This window comes from Eriocheir sinensis, unplaced genomic scaffold (assembly GCF_024679095.1).
Source record: "Eriocheir sinensis breed Jianghai 21 unplaced genomic scaffold, ASM2467909v1 Scaffold851, whole genome shotgun sequence".
Classification (NCBI taxonomy): Eukaryota; Metazoa; Arthropoda; class Malacostraca; order Decapoda; family Varunidae; genus Eriocheir; species Eriocheir sinensis.
In genome coordinates, this window is record NW_026112221.1 from 1 (window position 1) to 17,820 (window position 17,820).

Here is a 17,820-nt window from a genome sequence, read left to right on the forward strand (position 1 = left end):
AGAAAATATTTTGGATTTGTCGTTAACTAATAGAGAGGACATAATAAGCAACATTGAGGTTGGGGATTCATTAGGTAACAGTGATCATAAGGAAATTAGATTTAATATTAAATGGGAGGATAGAGTAAGCAGTAACAACACATTAATACCTGACTTCAGGAAGGCAGACTATGAGGGTTAAGAAATCAGCTGCAGAAGCTTAGGGGAGTGTAGAGGCCAGTAGGAGCACAACAAACACTTTTCTCTGCAGTGCAGTTTATTTGCAGTGCAATTAAATTGAGTAACAGCAATAAGTAACAAGGGCTGCGCCAGTCGTCAGTAGCCAGTGGTCCGCTTCCCCTGATTCGCCGCCGCCGTCGTAGGCCTTCCCAACAGCGGGCACTCCGGACTCCGGCACACAGCCGACGGTGCCTCGCACAGAACCTCGCCCCGGGCGGTATGAAGGCCTTCTTTGCGGGGCCTCCTTCTGGTGTGCTTGCTGGCGGCCAACTGCCCCTCTCATAATCGGGAACAGCTTCTTCACCTCGCTTCATTCCTCAGGCCTTTCCGCTGCTAACACAGCGCGCATGACTCACATCACTTAAATGAGAAGAGGCTATTAATTACACAAACGAGCAATTCTCTCTCTCTCTCTCTCTCTCTCTCTCTCTCTCTCTCTCTCTCTCTCTCTCTCTCTCTCTCTCTCTCTCTCTCTCTCTCTATTTAATCACCCAACAAACCATTCTCACTTCCACACATACACTCCCCCCTGATATATCAATCACATACTAAACACTGTCGCCGTCTTGCTATCCTGGTCGAACGTCTTAATGGTTGTTCTGCCTCCCCTTCCTCGATAACCCTCCGTTGACCCACGTCGGCATCATCTTGAACAGGGAACGCCATTATCAATTCATCGTCACTACTTTCAGAGGCGATAATATCTTGCTCTTGTCGTTGACGGCTCGAACTACGCTTCCGGAGATCCTTGACATGCCGCGGAATTTGATCCACCTCCGCAACTTGATCAGAAACAATACTGGTCACCGTGCCCTCCTTATATCGGTCGTCGCAGCGTCCTCTTGGCGGCTTCACCCATACATTATCTCCCATTTGGTAAGGATTGTGTTGTACCCTGACATTTCTTTCTATTTCAGCCTCTCCTCGCACTCTCATGGCGTAATTGTAGATTACATTTCCTGGAGCGGAAGACTGCGTACAATCATCAGAAGGCGTGATGTTGTATAGATACACTGCCTCTGCTATCGAACAGCCTTTCCTTGCCGCAATCACCTTCACAGTACGGTGGCAGCGTTCCACTATACCATTACCAGATGGGGCATAGGCTCCCCTATAGTGGACACGCACATTCCACCGCAAGGCGAACTGAGAAAACAACTTACTGCGAAAAGCTGTGTCGTTATCCGTCAGTAGCTCCTGCGGCGCCCCACGTTCAAAGAACACCGCTTCCAGGTGCTTAATGACGCAATCACTTGTCTGAAGCTGAAGCAGGCGCCAAATGGTGAAGCGTGATGGTCCACAGTCTATCAGTGAGAGATAAGACTGTCCTCTGCAGTGCGTGATGTCCATCCCGACTCTTTGCCAAATGCCAGTCACGGGCAAGTCACCAGTATGCCACTTCGCAGGCGCCGGGTCGATAGATAGGCATTCCTGACAGGTGGTAGTAATTGAGCGCACCTGTCCCCTGGTTACTGCCGGGTTGACCCTCCTCGCGAAGTAAAGAGTCCGTCTCACACCAGGATGACCTCGAGAATGGTGAACGTCTGCCACTAACTGATCAATAGCAGGGTCTGCAGCAATGGCACAAACTGACGGTGACAGATCGACTGTTGATGATGCTTTCAGCCATCGCTGGGGCACACGTGTGAGGGAGTCTGCTTTGTTCTCCGCGGACGATATTCGCGTGATGGAAAGCGATAGACCGCACTCCTTGACCAGGGACACAATGATGCCAAGGCGTCTACGTATCAACATTTCGCTAGCCGCTTTCGTTTTCAGCCTTGCACGACCAGTGAGGGCATCCTCTACCCACCGACACACAGTGGTAGAGTCACTCATTAATTCTACAGTTTTCATCTGCCAAGCTAGTGCAAGGTTGAGTCCCTTGATGACTGAATCGAGTTCTGCCATATTTATATGATCCGTGCCTTCAGGGCGAAGCCAGCTAGCGTCTTCGATGATGCACCCGTCCACCTCAACCGCTGCGCCTAGAGCCAGGGAACTTGCATCCACCCACACTCTTGCAGTGTCTCCTTTAACATCCCACCTGCCTCGAGCTGGGTCGTCCTTCTTTACCCTAGTCAAGATCTCTGTTAGCAGCATCCGTGGTTCCTCACCAACAACGGCATCATCCCATCCTCGCGTTGAAAGATTAACCCTTCTCTTCACATAGGCAGATGCCACTCTCAACCATCCGCACACTGGAAAGTGACCAACCAATTTTCCACAGTAGGAAAACACACTTCTTCGAGTGAGCTGTTCAGGTAATTCGCTTATCCTGCCATCACGACCCCAAGCCAGTGAGTGATGCTCCCCCCAAACCTTCAAGCCCAACACTCTTGCTCCTTCAGCCACACGCTCGGGGGTTTTGGCAGCCAGTCCATATTGTTCAAGATGTTCTAAAACACGGTTGGCAGCAACGATGTCTTCGTTTACTATGATGTCGTCAATGTAGGCCGACGTTCCCCGCCTCACATCAGGATCTTGTGATAACACGCTGTTGAGCACTGCTTTCATCACTAATGGAGCAACATTCAGGCCGAATCCCAGACGGGTAAGGCAATACCTGCGGCCTTTATACATCACAGTCTGATATGGCCAGAGAGATTCGTGAATGTGTATTTGTAGGTAGGCCTTCTTTAGATCTACAATAGACACGTTTGTTCCTTTCCTTCGCCATTCCCGTATTTTGTCTGCACAGACATCCGCATCCGCTGTAAAGGTGTCTATGTAGGAATTCAGCTCCCTGAAATCGAGTACGGGCCTCACCTTCCCTTTGTTGTGTTGTATAACAACCATCAAAGGGATGAGTCCTAACTGGACCGTGTTTTCTTTCGTCGAATGGCACCATCCATTTGTCTTCTATCCACTTATCGATTTCTTCTTCATACTGTGCTCTCACTCCGCGGGGGACTCCGTATGCCTCCATCTGGTTTCTCAGAAGGCCTGGCTCTTTACCGTTTGACCACTTCCATGCCGCTGTCCAGGAGCGACTTGCTGTGTCGTAAGATGCAGTGAAGTCTCGTTCCTCTATCACTTTACCAACCGCTGCGGCACACACATTTGTATTTGCTGTCCCAAACCGCACTTCACGTCCATTGATGAAAACACCACCGAGTGCAGTAATGCCGTTCATTCCTAGTATAAACGTGAATCCTAGTGGTTTGACACTAACAACAATCACTTCAACCTCGGCAACAGCACCGTTACCCAATTGGATTCTTACAACACCTGTGCCCTCACACTGCTGCTCCTTCCCACTAATATTCAGGATGGACACTGCCTCTTTCTTCCAATTCTTACAGCAGGAGACATGAGCCACGCATCGAGAGCAGCCAGTATCAACCAATACGCTGTGCTTGTCCCCGTTCAATGTCACTACTGTAGTTGGTAGCGCCTCTTTCACTAATCTTTCTGAGGAGAGACTGGCGCTGACGCCTCCCTCCACTCGCGTTTCCCGAGCACGCTGATGAAACATGGCCCCAAACACCACAACGATAGCACCGCACACGGCGTCTCTGAGAAAGTCCTCTGTTGGTGCCTGCTTCCCCACGACGAGCCAAGCAGTTCCTGGCAAAGTGGTTCACGCCGTCGCAGATGTAACATCGTTGATTGGAGGCGCTGATCTGTTTACCGTCTCCTTGGGCGGCAAGACATGCTTCCTGAATACCAGAAGTCCCATCATCTCGTATGACAGCCCTCGCTCGAGTTAGGAGCTGTCCAATGTCCAGTGCCTCCATTCGTGATCCAGCTCTAAGTAACTGCCGAACACTCTCTGGAAGGCCAGAAACAAATGCACAAGCCAGGCCCTTCTCAGACATCCCGCCAAACAGAGAAGACAGGCGCCGCAGCTCAGCTAGAAAGACGTCAGGACTTTCACCTGGTGTCAATTTTCGGCTGACGAACTGTTCATAGGCTGCATAGGGGTCCGCGGCAAATGCGGCCAGAAGTGCTTCCTTTATCTTCTCTTTCTTCTTCTTTTCCTCTTCTCCTAATTGAAGATAAACAGCAAATGCACCCCCAGAAAGGCGAAGAGGGATCACACTGGCCACATCATCAATTTTCCGTAACTTGCAGACGAGTTCTAGTTTTTCTATCCATTCCACCACAGACGCAGTGCCACTGCCGTCATACTGTGGTATCAATTTCAGGTCGAGGGAGTGCTCAGACATAATGCCTAGATAGCTTGTAGAGGCCAGTAGGAGCACAACAAACACTTTTCTCTGCAGTGCAGTTTATTTGCAGTGCAATTAAATTGAGTAACAGCAATAAGTAACAAGGGCTGCGCCAGTCGTCAGTAGCCAGTGGTCCGCTTCCCCTGATTCGCCGCCGCCGTCGTAGGCCTTCCCAACAGCGGGCACTCCGGACTCCGGCACACAGCCGACGGTGCCTCGCACAGAACCTCGCCCCGGGCGGTATGAAGGCCTTCTTTGCGGGGCCTCCTTCTGGTGTGCTTGCTGGCGGCCAACTGCCCCTCTCATAATCGGGAACAGCTTCTTCACCTCGCTTCATTCCTCAGGCCTTTCCGCTGCTAACACAGCGCGCATGACTCACATCACTTAAATGAGAAGAGACTATTAATTACACAAACGAGCAATTCTCTCTCTCTCTCTCTCTCTCTCTCTCTCTCTCTCTCTCTCTCTCTCTCTCTCTCTCTCTCTCTCTCTCTCTCTCTCTCTCTCTCTCTCTCTCTCTCTCTCTCTCTCTCTCTCTCTCTCTCTCTCTCTCTCTCTCGTTTTAATCACCCAACAAACCATTCTCACTTCCACACACATACAGGGAGTGAGATCAGAAGTAGGTCAGGACCCAGAGCAGGGAGGGGCGGTAATCTCTGGTGAGGTCACTAGTCAGGTCAGTAGCTTGAAGGGTGAGTACAATAGTCTGGTCAGGGAGATTAAATTAGGACAGAAACAGTTTATACCTCACAGGGAAGTCAGGTCAACAGGTAATTACCCGCGATGGATGACAGACAGGCTAAAAACTGAAATAGGAAGGAAAAGAGGACTATATGTTTCATCCTGGGTGTGATCCACGGGGTGTCTGAGGGATGGACTCTTCGTGCTTTCAATGGGAAGAAGTGTTGGTAGGCTGTGGTGATGGTGGCGGTGTAGCGTTTCCACTTGTCATGGACATCTTCCACGGTGAGAACCTCAGTCCAGCGGTGGTGCGTGATCCACTGTCCGAAAGAACGGGTGGCTGAATCCGTTACCGGCCTGTAGGTCTTGGTGATGGGTGGAGCCTTGCTGGAAATGGTGGGTGCAGGTGTCCACAGGACTGAGGTGTGTGCTCCGTCCCATGGGGGGGGAGGGGCTTAGGGGGGAGGTAGAGGTGCGTCAGGTCAGTGAGGATTAGATCTAAGGTGTTTGGGCCGTGTGTGGGGAAATTAACCACCTGTGTGAGGTTTAGTTGTTCTTCTATGTCACTAGTTTTAAGCTGATTGAAGTCACCACAAACCATTACTTTTGCTGACGGAATAAGTGTGCGCTGTTGGTCCATGTTTTCTATGACGTGTTCGATTAGCGTGGAGGCGGAGGCAGCACGAGGAGGATGATACACAAGGCAGATGAGCATCGAGGCAACGTTGCGGGGGTGGGAGGAGGGGGACAGCCTCACCCAGAGGGTTTCGACACCCTCAGGGGGCTCCACCGGAAGGAGGGTGGGGTGCAGATGGGAGCGGCAGTAAAGCACTAACCCCCCACCTCGCTTGCCTGTCCTGAGGCGATGAAATAGTTGGTAGTCGGTGATGCTGCAAACTTCTGGAATTATCTGCCATGCTTCTGTTATCGCCACAACGTCGGCACTGGTGGACTTGATGGTAGTGATAACCTCGTCAAGCTTGTTAGTGAGTCTTTTCTCGCACTGCGGTTTCGGAAGAGTTTAGTTTCTTGATCATTTTCACTGGCGGGTAGGCAGAGGCACGGCGCAGGCGGTATAAGTCCGTTGCACTGTATCGTAGTGCTGGAGGGCACATTGCACTTAGCACCGATAACGAGAAGAGTAGTAAGATGATGATGAGCGTGGGCAGGGGGAAGGTCGACACCTGACCCGGGCTGCTCCGAGGAGCGCCAGCAACCATGTCCTTCCCGTGTGAGGTCGGAACACTACTACTGTAGTCGCCATTGCGACTGGAGCAGGATTAATCACACAAGACCTTGTCGCACACTCGCTTTAATGCGGTTTACCTGCGGGATAAGCGATACATTCACTTAATCATACAGCACACGCCACAGCATAACAGATAATTGATACAGACACATCGAGTATACCAAATTTGTCACCTTATCCTAACAGATCATTAACAATGCACTCTTAAACTCACGACATTGAGGGTCTAATGACAGCCTTTGCAGCAAGACTGCACAAGGAATCAGAGTGGCAAGACTGCACAAGGAATCAGAGTGGCAAGACTGCACAAGGAAGCAGAGTGGCAAGACTGCACTAATTAATCAGAGTGGCAAGACTGCACAAGAAATCAGAGTAGCAAGACTACACGATGGAGGCAGAGTGGCATGACTGCACAAATGTATCAGGGTGGCAAGACTGCAAAAAGAATCAGAATGGCAAGACTACGCAATGTGACAGAGTGGGAAGACCGCCCAAGCAATCAGAGAGGCAAAATCGTACAAAGTCGCAGCGTGGCGGGACCGCCCAAGTTAGTGTGGCGAGACCGCCCAAATCAGTATGGCGAGACCGCCCGAGTCTGTGTGGCGAGACCGCCCGAGTCTGTGTGGCGAGACCGCCCAAGTCAGTGTGGCGAGACCGCCCAAGTCAGTGTGGCGAGACCGCCCAAGTCAGTGTGGCGAGACCGCCCAAATCAGTATGGCGAGACCGCCCAAGTCTGTGTGGCGAGACCGCCCAAGTCAGTGTGGCGAGACCGCCCAAGTCAGTGTGGCGAGACCGCCCAAGTCAGAGCAGAGTGGCGAGAGAACCCACAATTCCGACATGGCGAGACTGCCCGCGGAATCAGGTCCCCATCCCTCTTGTCCTCTCCTTCGGTTGCCAATGTAAAGGTATACCACCTCCACCAGAACTCCTGTTGAGGGGTCTTGTCTCTTGTCCTCCTCTTCGGTTGCCAATATAGAGGCATGCCACCGCCTCCGTAACTCCCGTTGAGGACTCTGGTCTAGAAACCTTAAACATCAGGCTCAGGGCGTTGCAGTTGAGAGGTAGGCTCTACCCTCGCCGAACAGATGTATATCATCGCCCATTAGACTCTGCTCGTACTACCAAAGAAACCCTAGAGCGTCCGCGTGCTCTCCTTGCTACTCTTCATGAACAGGCCTCGATATCCGCCGACACTGTAGCGAGCTCCCTCCTGCCTTAGGTTGACCAGTAGTACTCCCAGTAACTAACTGCCCATGTCGTGTCCTTGATGACCCTCTGGAGAATCCACCAGATACCTTCACCTCCCAGAGAGTTCATTCGTTCCTGTAGTAGTGTAACATGTGTATCGTTCCCCTCCCCTTCTTTCTCTCTTGTGAGCAAGCAACTGAGTGCAGAAGCCGACCCCATCGTTATGAGTGGCTCGTTGACCATCCACCCCGATAGTGCGTAAAGACTCTGGCTACGGAGGTCCTGCTGAAGGACCTCTGCGTCATCGTCCGATTGGAGTAGTCTTCTTCAATTTCAATTCTTCAATTTGCGTCATCCCCAACCTGCTTATGGCACTGGTTTTCCGCCAACTGTTCCCTGCGAAACACCACTAGTAACTCGTGCCCAAACTGATAAACCCAGACTCTATCCTTCGACCGCGTTCCCGGTCCCTAGAAGTCTACTCTCCACGCTCTCTGTCCGTATCGCGGCGTGCCCTTGTTCTCGGCGTCTGCGGGCCTCCCAGAACGTGGCTCCTGTACTCCTCCCCCGGTAAGGTGGCCTCCCGCTACACTCCGCCGAGCCCTCGTGCACCTCAACCGCTTAGGGTGAGTCTTGGCTACCGATATTACTAAGTTAATATGGTGCCCACCGCTCACATGTCTACTATTCACGGACATGCCTTTGTCTACCTGACCCACACAGGCTGATTACGGCCCTGGTCACTATTTCCCCTTCCTCTCTATCTCCGCCGTTGCAGAGCGGCTCTCCACTCCAGGTTTCTCTCAGTGGTCGCCACATTCCAGCCACAGTCATCCTTGACAGCTCCTGCTTTGGCTCACAAAAGACTCTAGTGCCCGGGTCTATGGCAGTGTCATGCGTGTCAATACTTGTGTCGAAGATCTGGTCTAAAGTCCGTAAAGAGAGTCCTCGGCAGAACAGCCAGAGCTTGTAGCACGTAAATGCTAGTCTCAACGCAAACAGCATGCCCTCCATAGGTGTTGACCTCTCAGACAACCTGTCCAGCCTTTATACATACCCGTAAGACCCTGCGGAACCTTAATCAGTAGTCAGCGCTCTATTACTCTACTGCATACTTAGTAACAGACGGCGGAAGGCTCCCAGCTGACCCCTACTTGCCATGCATGAGTCACGCTGGAGGTCTAACATGACAACACAACTAATAACAAACGAACCACAGGATCCACAAACAGCGGACGCACCTAAATTGCATGTATCGTCAGTTGACCATTATCCCATTCAAACACCGCGCGCAACACCACTGTCGTGCACACTACTCTCACTACCACCGCCGTGCACACCGCGCTCAAAATCACTGTCGTGCACACCGCACTTATTACCACTGCCGTGCACACTGTGCTTATTACTGTCGTGCACGCCGCGCTTATTACGACTGTCGTGCACACTGCTTATTACTGTCGTGCACGCCGCGCTTATTACCACTGTCGTGCACACTGTGCTTATTACTGTCGTGCACGCCGCGCTTATTACCACTGTCGTGCACACTGCTTATTACTGTCGTGCACGCCGCGCTTATTACCACTGTCGTGCACACTGTGCTTATTACTGTCGTGCACGCTGCGCTTATTACCACTGTCGTGCACACTGCTTATTACTGTCGTGCACGCCGCGCTTATTACCACTGTCGTGCACACTGTGCTTATTACTGTCGTGCACGCCGCGCTTATTACCACTGTCGTGCACACTGCACTCAATACTACTGTCGTGCACACCGCACTTTTTACCACTGTCGTGCACACTGCACTCAATACTACTGTCGTGCACACCGCACCTTTTACCACTGTCGTGCACACTGCACTCAATACTACTGTCGTGCACACTGCACTCAATACTACTGTCGTGCACACCGCACCTTTTACCACTGTCGTGCACACTGCACTCAATACTACTGTCGTGCACACCGTACTAATTACCACTGTCGTGCACACTGTGCTTATTACTGTCGTGCACACTGTGCTTATTACTGCCGTGCACACTGCACTCAAGACTACTGTCGTGCACACTGCACTCAAGACTACTGTCGTGCACACTGCACTCAATACCACTGTCGTGCACGTCGCGTTTATTACCACAGCCGTGCACACTGCACTCAATACTACTGTCGTGCACGTCGCGTTTATTACCACAGCCGTGCACACTGCACTCAATACTACTGTCGTGCACGTCGCGTTTATTACCACAGCCGTGCACACTGCACTCAAGACTACTGTCGTGCACACTGCACTCAAGACTACTGTCGTGCACACTGCACTCAAGACTACTGTCGTGCACACTGCACTCAATACCACTGTCGTGCACGTCGCGTTTATTACCACAGCCGTGCACACTGCACTCAATACTACTGTCGTGCACGTCGCGTTTATTACCACAGCCGTGCACACTGCACTCAATACTACTGTCGTGCACGTCGCGTTTATTACCACAGCCGTGCACACTGCACTCAATACTACTGTCGTGCACGTCGCGTTTATTACCACAGCCGTGCACACTGCACTCAAGACTACTGTCGTGCACACTGTGCTTATTACTGTCGTGCACACTGCACTCAAGACTACTGTCGTGCACGTCGCGTTTATTACCCCAGCCGTGCACACTGCACTCAAGACTACTGTCGTGCACGTCGCGTTTATTACCACAGCCGTGCACACTGCACTCAAGACTACTGTCGTGCACACTGTGCTTATTACTGTCGTGCACACTGCACTCAATACTACTGCCGTGCACGTCGCGTTTATTACCACAGCCGTGCACACTGCACTCAGTACCACCGTCGTGCACGTCGCGTTTATTACCACAGCCGTGCACACTGCACTCAATACCACTGTCGTGCACGTCGCGTTTATTACCACAGCCGTGCACATTGCACTAATACTACTGTCGTGCACGTCGCGTTTATTACCACAGCCGTGCACACTGCACTCAAGACTACTGTCGTGCACACTGCACTCAAGACTACTGTCGTGCACACTGTCTAAGTAATGTCTTAATGTCGGGCATGATTTGGAGAGGGAAAATAACGAGGAATCCATTTCTGGTCTTGGTTTTGCGGTAGCTTAATTATTATAGAAATTATTAGCTATATTCTGAGAAATGGTCGTAACCCTCAATTTTATCCTCTCGTTTTTTCTCGTGTTCGTTGCACTCAGCTGGTGTAGAATTTGACGCTGAACATTTTGATGCTTATTAGAATCGGATCGGTAGAGTATTAACGGAGCTATGAACGATTTTGTGTTTCTACCGTTATGAAACTCTCCGGTGTTTACAGCCAGAATTTCACCTCCTCTAAAACCATCTTTTTTCAAATATGCAAGTTTCGTTATTCTTGCCTGCAGCTTGATCAGAGAGGTTCATAGACGTGAAGAAAACAATATTAGAATTTCTGGTGCTATCAGAATTGCGCTAGGCCTAAAACTGACGGAGATATCCACGATTTAAAAAAACGTGCTGAAACTTTGAAGGCCTATAACTCCATTAATACTGAAATGTTTTGTATGCCCAATTGTCGCCTGGGAGAACCAGTTACGGGGAACACGCTGGTGCCTTCAGAATGACGCTACGACCAATAGTTATGGAGTTATTATGATCTGTTTTTCGCGGTTTTTTTTAACTTTGATCCAACGTTCATCGTTTAATATCTATTTTTTCTCATTCGTCAATAGATAATGAAAGTTTTAGAATTTAACGATGAATACAACGCTGGTCTCGAATCTTCGCTACGACCTTTAGTTTTGGAGACAACACGTCATTTCTTTAACCACCTGTCACGCCTTTACTAGTGAAGATACGTTTATGGAAATAAGTATCACGAGTTGAACCGACATGAGCTATAATTTGACGTTTTCAAATTTAACTTTGAACGTGTTTGGTTCTTTTTTTTTATTTCTTGATATTTCTTGATGAACAACTGATACAAGGTGTAGAGTTTGCCGGAGAACACGATGGCGCTGTCAGAATCAAGATAGCTTTTTTCGTTATTGAGCTATACCGGTCCAAAGTTTGGTCTTAACGGTTTTCGCCTGCGCCTCTTGCTGTGTCCATGTTTTCCTCATGTTCGTGGAGCTCCCCGGGTGTAGTATTCGACGCTGAACATTTTGGTCTTTACTAGAATCCGATCGGTTGAGTATTAACGGAGTAATCAACGATTTTGTGTTTAGGGGGGGGGGAGTGGTCGGGTGGTATCACCGGGGTGGTGGTAGTGGCCTGGGGCGTGGGGGGGTGTCTGTAGGGTAACCCGGGGGAGGGGGCGTAGCGGGCGGAGGGGTAGGGTGAACGATGTCTCTTTTTTTTCGTTTAGTTTAAAAATGTTTCGTGCTGTGAATTCATGTGCTGTGTTTAGTTTTTATAATGTATCGTGTATTTTTTTTTTTATATTGGTGGCGTGTTTTACCATTTTTGAAGGGGCGCTGTAGACTTTTCTTACGTTACTGAGCCTAGAAATAAATAATATGTTCTCTGACGTTCCTAAAATTGGTGAATAAGCTTTAATATTGTCGATAGAGGTTTGTTTTGATCAAACCCTTACGGAATGATATACTCTTTTAAGTTTTTCATTTCGACTTGGTGATCTAAAATGGCGGCAGTCCAGTCCTGCTTATAACACCTTCTCCACTGCCTTGTCCACCTCCTGCTCCACCTCAACATTCTCCACAGCCTTCCCCTTGACCTGCACGGCCTACTAAACGCTCGTCGTTGCCCAACACGCGTTAATATTAAGCCATTAGACGGAAGATATTGTGGGCCATGGTGCCAAGTTGTGATTTTCAAGGGTGGTTTAAGCGCCAAGTGTCTACGAGAGTGCCACAAAGGGTATGGCCGTAGTATTCAAGGGCCATGGACCACCGAAGGGCCATTAGAGGGAAGATACTGTGTGCCATGGTGCCAAGTGTACGAGGGTGCCACAGAGAGTTAGGTAGACGCCCCTGCCATGGCCTTACTCAACCAGGGCCATGGACCACCGGAGGGCCATTGGAGGGGAGAAATAATGGTCCATAGTGCCGTATTTTGTGATTTTCAAGGTTAGTATCAGTGCCATGGTGCCTGGGTAGGCCTATATAAAGGTGCCATGGTCGAGGGATGCCACGTACCTACAGCCTGGGCCATAGTAAACAAGGCCTATGGACCAGAGGATGGCCATAGTGTGTGTGTGTGTGTGTTTTGAGGATATTGTGTAAGTATTTTAAGCCTGTGTGTGTGTGTGTGTGTGTGTGTGTGTGTGTGTGTGTGTGTGTGTGTGTCCTGGTAAAACTATTGAATCACACCCGGAAGTGCCTCTTTCATGTGCGTTTTTGTGTGTGTGTGTGTGTGTGTGTGTCTCCTGGTAAAACTATAGAATCACACCCGGAAGTGCCTCTTTCATGTGTGTTTTTGTGTGTGTGTGTGTGTGTGTGTGTGTGTGTGTGTGTGTGTGTGTGTGTGTCCTGGTAAAACTATAGAATCACACCCCGTAGCAGCTTCTTTCCATTTGTGTTTTTGTCATGTATGTTTTTTTTTTTTTTTTGTGTGTGTGTGTGTGTGTGTGTTTTGAGGAGATTGTGTAAATATTTTAAGGCTGTGTGTGTGTGTGTGTGTGTGTGTGTGTGTGTGTGTGTTGAGGAGATTGTGTAAATATTTTAAGGCTGTGTGTGTGTGTGTGTGTGTTTTGAGAAGATTGTGTAAATATTTTAAGGCTGTGTGTGTGTGTGTGTGTGTGTGCTGGAGTTTAATGGTGGTGTGGTGGGTAACACACACTGGGGATAATAGGTTACTATGCTAAATTCACTGTGGAATGTATTGTTATTATTATTATTATTATTATTATTATTATTATTATTATTGCAGGAGTAGCTGTGAATGGCCTCAATGAAGAATGCGAGAAGTCTGAACATGAGATACAGGAGGAGGAGGAGGAGGAGGAGGGCCTGATACGACAAGAATGTGGCTTCACCTACAGGGGATGCATTTGAGATTAAGGTAGGCCTATGTGTGTATTTACCTTGTTGTATATACCTCGTGAAATACTGGAAAAGAGATGTACTAGGTTCGTGCTGTCCCGTCTCCATAACGCTTAGTAGGCCTATGTGTGTGTGTGTGTGTGTGTGTTTAAGGTTAGATTAAGTTAGGCAAAGCTAGGTTAGGCAAGGTTAGATTAGGTTAGGCAAGGTTAGATTAGGTGAGGTAAGGTTAGTTTAGGTTAGGCATGGTTAATCAGCCTTCCAGCAGCTACTCGTAATGTGAGACTTTGTGAGACTGTACAGGGCAACGCTTACTGGTCTGAACATGCGTTGTTCATGAGAGACTAGTGTTTGTAAACTAAAGCGCCAGCTTTTGACGATGGGACACCAAATAACACAACACCGGGTGCCTTCAATACCATGGCATGCTCGCAAACGAATGTGGAATATCAAATTTGAGGCAGTGAATAATCATTTTTTGGGCAAAGTTAAATGATTTTTCTCTTTGATATATTGATTTTTGAGTCTAAAATAAAAAATAAGCTAGTGTTTTAATGTTGATGATCTAAGTATGAAATCTCTTCACTGAAGATATTTCATACCCCGAAGTTTTTTCATACAACGGAGATGTTTTTTCTGAGAGGCGGAAAAAAGTAGCGATTATTGCTAGTTTGGTTACAAAAGTAACGAAGATACTGATATATATTTAATTAAGTAACGGATGGCCGATAACCCAATTTTATTATCAGCAATAAAGTATCGCGATAACTTACCACGATAACGCCCAGCTATGAGATTATGTTAGGTAAGGTTAGATTAGGTTAGGGAAGGTTAGGTAAGGTTAGATTAGGTTAGGGAAGGTTAGGTAAGGTTAGATTAGGTTAGGGAAGGTTTAAGTAAGGTTAGGTTAGGTTAGGGAAGGTTAGGTTAGGTAAGGTTAGATTAGGTTAGGGAAGGCTAGGTAAGGTTAGATTAGGTTAGGGAAGGTTAGGTAAGGTTAGATTAGGTTAGGGAAGGTTAGGTAAGGTTAGATTAGGTTAGGGAAGGTTAGGTAAGGTTAGATTAGGTTAGGGAAGGTTAGATTAGGTTAGGGAAGGTTAGGTAAGGTTAGATTAGGTGAGGTAAGGAAAACCGAGGTTTGACTATTTTTATTTTATTTTATTTTCTCTTTTTTTGTGTGTGTTTCTCTTTCCTCTCTCTCTCTCTGTAATTACCTTTCTGTCTACCTATTTCTGGTTTTATTCTTTTCTCTCTCTCTCTCTCTCTCTCTCTCTCTCTCTCTCTCTCTCTCTCTCTCTCTCTCTTTCTTACTATTATTATTATTATTGCAGGAGTAGCTGTGAATGGCCTCAATGAAGAACATGAGACACAAGCAAAGATAGGAGGAGGAGGAATACATACATAGGAAGAATACATAGGAAGAACAGACACCAGAAGACCTATCGGTCTATGGCGAGGGTGTCTGTTTAAGGAGGAGGAGAGAAGGAGGAGGGCCTGATACAACATGAAAGCCTTCCCAAATGTGTGTGTGTATTTACCTAGTTGTATTTACCTAGTTGTAGTTTTACAGGGCCTGGGCATTATGCTCGTGTGGTCCCGTCTCCGTGTCTGCATTTATCCAACTTATCTGTAAGCTTGCACACTCCTCGCTGATACTATATCCTCGCTCAGACTGTTCCAAACCTCTACATTTCTTTGCGGGAAGCTATACTTCTTTGTGTCTCTCAAGCATCTCCCCTTCTCAATTTTTTACTGTGTCCTCTTGTATTTCTGCTTATGTTTCCTTCTGTTAGTAGCAGTTCTTCATTATCTACTTCATCTATTTTGTTTAATAATTTATAAATTTGGATTAGGTCTCCCCTTTCTCTTCTTTGTTCCAGTGTTGTTAAGTTCATTTCCTTTAATCTTTCCTCGTATATTAATCCCTCCAACTCTGGGACCATTTTTGATGCCATCCTCTGTATTCTTTCTAGTTTCTTTATATGCTTCTTCTTATGGGGGGACCACACTACCTCTGCATATTCTAATTTTGGTCTAATCATGGTAGTGATTAGCCTTCTCATCATGTCCTTGTCCATGTAGTTAAATGCTACTCCAATATTTTTCACCAAGTTATATGTGTCTCTAAAGATCCGATTTATATGACTCTCTGGTTGATTACACTGGGTAACAAAAAAATATTTTTTGAAAATCGTCCAGGGTTTTCCAGCTGAATTAGACTAATTTTGATGCTCTGAGTCCGAAAATGACCTTGGTTTTGCTCAATCAGGTCAAGATTTTTTGCTACAGAATTTTTTTTATAATCGATTTTTCGTAAAAAAACAAATTTCTGTGGATCATCAGCTGAGAAACCCTGACGATTTTTTCCGTTTTCCTCAAGAAATAAAAGTCAACGTATCCAAATTCATTCCGTTTTTATTTACTCCATCAAATTTGATAAGCATATAATACTTCTAAATAAACGTTACGTGACACAAAATTTCAGAGTTCACGGCATAAATCGGCGTTTCTTCGATTCCCGTGCGTGAGCAGCTGCTGGGTTGTCTCTTCAGCGACCAGCAGTAGTCCGCCAGCATGACTGCATCCCACCTCCCCTGGTACCTCTCCTCCATTTGGCGCATGTCCTGATGGAACCTTTCTCCCTGCTCGTCGCTCATCGCCCCAAGGTTTTCAGGAAACTTCTCCATGTGTGAGAATAGGAAGTGCATCTTTATACTCATCAAACACCCGAGTTTTTGAAAAGCCTCTATCATGCTGCTGATGAGTCTGGCGTGGTTTGCTGCCTTCGTGTTCCCCAGGAAGTTGTTCACCACCTCCACAAACGATTTCCAGGCGGCGCACTCTAGCGTGTTCATGGAGTTTTGGAACTCTGTGTCGTTGATGAGCTGCCGTATCTGTGGGCCATCGAAAATGCCGGCCTTCAGCTTCTCAATGGTCAGTCGAGGAAAGGCTCGGCACAGGTAGTTGAAGCACCTCCCATCCTTGTCCAAAGCGCGTGAACTGTTTCATTAACCCAAGCTTCATGTGCAGCGGTGGGATCAATATCTTCTCCCGGTCAACAAGAGGTTCGTTTATGATGTTTCTCGCCCCAGGTACTAACTGCTCTCGCGCCGGCCACTCTTTCTTTACATAGTGCTGGGCTCTGTCTCGACTGTCCCACATACATATAAAGCATGGGTACTTTGTGAACCCGTACTGCTGACCAAGTAGAAAGTTCACCATCTTGAGGTCGACGCAGATGATCCATTGGTGCTGCTCATATTGGATTTTGTCGAGCACGTACTTCACTGCTTCATAGTTCTCTTCGAGAGTTGTGGAGTGCAAGAGGGATTGAGGCGAACTGGTTCCCGTTGTGGAGGAGCACACACTTCAAAGAGCGCTTGCAGCTGTCAATGAAGAGTCGCCAATCTCTCGGATCGTATTGAGAAGCGCCGAGTTTAACAAAAAGACCGGCGACATCTCGGCAGTACACGAGGTCTTCCTCCTGGCAGAAGTAGCCCATGTAGTCCTCATGCCTTCTACGAAAGAAAGTGATACGCGTCCTCGCCAAGTAGATTTTTCTCTTTGAGTCTAGAGGCCAACAGCTCGGAGGAAGTCTTCACAAGCTGAGATCCCGAACCAGATCATTAAGCTCACCTTGTGAAAAGGGCTGCGGACCATACTCTTCTGTATCTCCTCCCTCGTCTGTAGTGGTGGCCTCGTCGTCGCTGTCAGGAAGCTCTCTGAACGCTGGTACAGGAATTTCTTCGCAGTGAGCAACTGGACGGCGGGCAGATGGAAGGTCGGGTACTGGAGGCTGTGCCGATTCTTCCGGTTGATGCCAGTAGTATTGATGGCGCAGAAGTAACAATCCGATGCATGGTCAAACGGCTCTCCAAACCATCGGAATCCCAAACTTCAGTGAAGTTTTCGCCTTCGTCCACCGCCGAGGTATTCCACGCACGTCTTGCACACCGTGTGCGGTGCCCAGGACTTATCTTGGTCACCCAGCTTGACTTCAAAGTAAGCCTGGTAGGCGCTTCACAAATCCTGTGATGTTCTTCCTGTCCACTGACAGCGTGTATTCTCCGCAGATGTAGCAGAAAACGTCAGGATTATTCCGGCATGACCGTCGCCAAGCCATATCAATGACCTGAAAAATATTAAAAAAAATATATGTAATATGTAAGAGCCGGATGCAGCTGACTGTCAGCAGGATGACTGACTGACACGTATGCAGCTAATTTAGAGAAGTTAGTTTTGTAATTCGATATATTCTTCAAGAAAAATATGATTGAACTCAAAACCCCTGATATTAGCATATGTATAGCTCGTCAGG

General features: G+C 48.1%; 1 long non-coding RNA gene across 1 annotated transcript; it reads left to right on the top strand.

Moving 5' to 3' along the window:
- The first annotated feature begins 12,129 nt into the window (after nt 1-12,129).
- LOC126994700 (uncharacterized) lies at nt 12,130-15,125 on the top strand. Its single transcript, XR_007749476.1, has 3 exons — nt 12,130-12,587; nt 13,390-13,521; nt 14,834-15,125. It is a non-coding gene; the product is annotated as an uncharacterized LOC126994700 (long non-coding RNA).
- The last annotated feature ends 2,695 nt before the right edge of the window (nt 15,126-17,820 follow it).